This window comes from Dermacentor silvarum, chromosome 10, assembly GCF_013339745.2.
Source record: "Dermacentor silvarum isolate Dsil-2018 chromosome 10, BIME_Dsil_1.4, whole genome shotgun sequence".
Lineage (NCBI taxonomy): Eukaryota > Metazoa > Arthropoda > Arachnida > Ixodida > Ixodidae > Dermacentor > Dermacentor silvarum.
The window spans coordinates 48,386,685-48,389,669 of NC_051163.1; positions in this window are offsets into that span (position 1 = coordinate 48,386,685).

A 2,985-nucleotide genomic window follows, 5' to 3' on the forward strand; every position below is an offset into this window, starting at 1 on the left:
GGGACGAGGCGTGCGCGTCCCAGTTATCACTGTGACGCCCATCATCACTGCTAACTCACCAACTCAAACACGCTTCGCGTCATTTAGATTCCAACATTGTGTTGGATCTACGTTTTGGTCCGCTTCATTCCTTCGTTCCTGTTTGGTTGCTTGCTTCATTCATTCATTCTTCATTCATTCATTCATTCATTCATTCATTCATTCATTCATTCATTCATTATCCACCCGCCGTGGTGTCTTAGTTGCTGTGGCGTTCTGCTGCGGTGCACGAGATCGCGGTTTTGATCACCGGGCGTGGCGGGGCCGCATATCGATGGAGGCGAAATGCAGAAACGTTCGTGTACCGCGCACTGGGCGGGACCCCTGGTATACAGATAATTCCGGAACCTTCTACTTCGGCGTCTCGTTTTTTAAATATATTTTATAGGACAATGAACGGATGCGCTGAAGGCCGCTAAAACTCCATCATTCACCTCCCACGCACTGCAAGCCGGGGAGATATCACTATGATAGGGACAAGTATATGCCACTGCAGAATTTTATGCGCCCATTTCAGTTTCCATACTGACACGTTTCTCACTCCGTGTCTCTTAAACTCCAATTTCCATCTTTCCCCGTGCATGATAAGAAACCGGACTGGTTTTTAAAGGCCGCTGTTAAATGGCCGTGTAGGTGTACGCCGAAAAACCTCGCCGAGCGATGGCGTCACATGCGTCGCCTCGCAACGAGCGCAACAGCTGCGGGAGCCGAGCCATGACGTCATCGCGCGCGCCGCCTCGCTTCGCCCTGCCTAGCCATGACGTCCACCACCGCCGCGGATGGTCACCGCCATGACGTCAGGGTCCCGCGGGGTATATATAGCTCCGCTTACCCTCCGCGTCGACATCGCTGTGGAGGTTAATGGGTGACCGAAGAATATCGTCACTCTCGAGGAAGAGGAAGCGCGGCGCCAAAGACCGCGCGCCGATAGTCGAGAGCGGATGAGACGACTTCGGGCCGATCCAGAGTATCGCGCCGGCGAAGCGGCGACTAAACGAAAGCGAATGGCAGAAGATCCAGAGTTTCGAGCCCGCGATATATAGAGAGCTAACCCGTTTGAGCAATCAGAAGCGTCGCCAAAACGATCCGGGCCTGCGAGTCCTGGATAATTTCCAGCGGCAAGTGCGGAAAGCCACGGGAGGGGTCGACGGACGGTTTGCCCACGAGTTTCTGAACAGTGAGTTTGGACACAGTTGCCGAGCGTGCGATAGGCTGTGGTTCGAAACGAACTTGTCTACGCTTAGCTCCGTGCGCGACTGCGAAAAGCGAGAGACTGCGGTGCAGAACGTACGTTTCCCGACGAAGCTAGGTGGGGCCGCCAGCTTCGTTGTTTGCCAAGTCTTCGCGCCACTAGTACGAAACTGCCCCAATTTTTTTTTACTGGTTACCGTTCCGGTCTTTCCTCTCTTTCTACCTTTCGATCTTAAACCCAATCAATTACACGTTCGTTCGTTCGCTCGTTCGTTCGTGCGTTCGTTTCGTTCGTTCGTTTATTTATGTGCAACACAGTAAGACAATACGCAACAGTGGCTGGATCCACAGCCTCATGGGCTAATATGGGGTCCCACTAAAGAAACTTCGTTATTTCTAAGCGTTCAGCGAACTAACAGGAAAGCGGAACGCGGGCAACCACAGTTTAAGCAATCGGGAAGCCGAGGGGACGCATATGGCGAGACCAGTACACGCCTCTTGTTATCGGTGCACGCTCTTGTTTCCTGGCTGCCGTAAGCAGAGTTTTTAAACAATGGGGCATTGCGCCTTGACACGGCGAAGTGGCCGATATGGCGTGGTGGAATGTTCCGCGGAGGCGAACTACCCCTGTTGTCTGTACAGGAGAGAGAGAGAGAGAAAACCCACCAGCGTAGCGTCTTGCATATCCGCAAAGCCCGTCGCTATATCCGGTGCAGTGTTTCCGCTTCGTAACGAACTCGAAGGTCAAGCGCCGAAAGATGCCTGGTACAACGAGAAATTGAATGTTGGAAACCACCTGTATGTAGCATTACTATGCTAGAAAGAATTCACTTCGGTGTTAAACGACTCCCTGCGCTCGACATTTGCATCGGATGCTTCTGTCTGTCTGTCTCTCTCTCAGTGTATGTATGTATGTATGTATGTATGTATGTATGTATGTATGTATGTATGTATGTATGTATGTATGTATGTATGTATGTATGTATGTATGTATGTATGTATGTATGTATGTATGTATGTATGTATGTATGTATGTATGTATGTATGTATGTATGTATGTATGTATGTATGTATGTATGTATGTATGTATGTATGTATGTATGTATGTATGTATGTATGTATGTATGTATGTATGTATGTATGTATGTATGTATGTATGTATGTATGTATGTATGTACGTACGTACGTACGTACGTACGTACGTACGTACGTACTTACCTACATTCATACATACATACATACATACGTACGTATGTATGTACCTATGCATGTGCGTATGTCTGTATGCATGTACGTGTGTGTGTAGCCAATTTAGCCAAGGAACCCGTACAATTAGCAATGCAGGCCATCGTTCTTAGCTCGTGGTTCTTTGCGTGCACATGTGTTAATTTCGCTCTCTGGAAGCTGGTAATTTTTGCAAGTGAGGGGGGGGTCTCCTGGTGTGACTTTATGGCTTGATTACGGCTTGATAACCTTTATGGCCTAATTTTATGGCTTGAATAGAGATGTTAAGTTTACTGTTTCATAGAAAGACAGCGGCTGTGACAGTAGCCGCAGTGGATGGCTATTCTTTAACCTGCGCCTAAACATAAATTTCACGAGCGTTTTTGCATTCTGACCCGCCACAGTATCCAGGGAATCGAACCCGCGATGTAGTGGAATGCTAAGGCCATTCGAGCCGCCGTGGCGAGTGAAGGTGCGAAGTTGTAGAAAAACTCATCTTGACCCCGGGGCATTCGAACCGAGCACCACCGC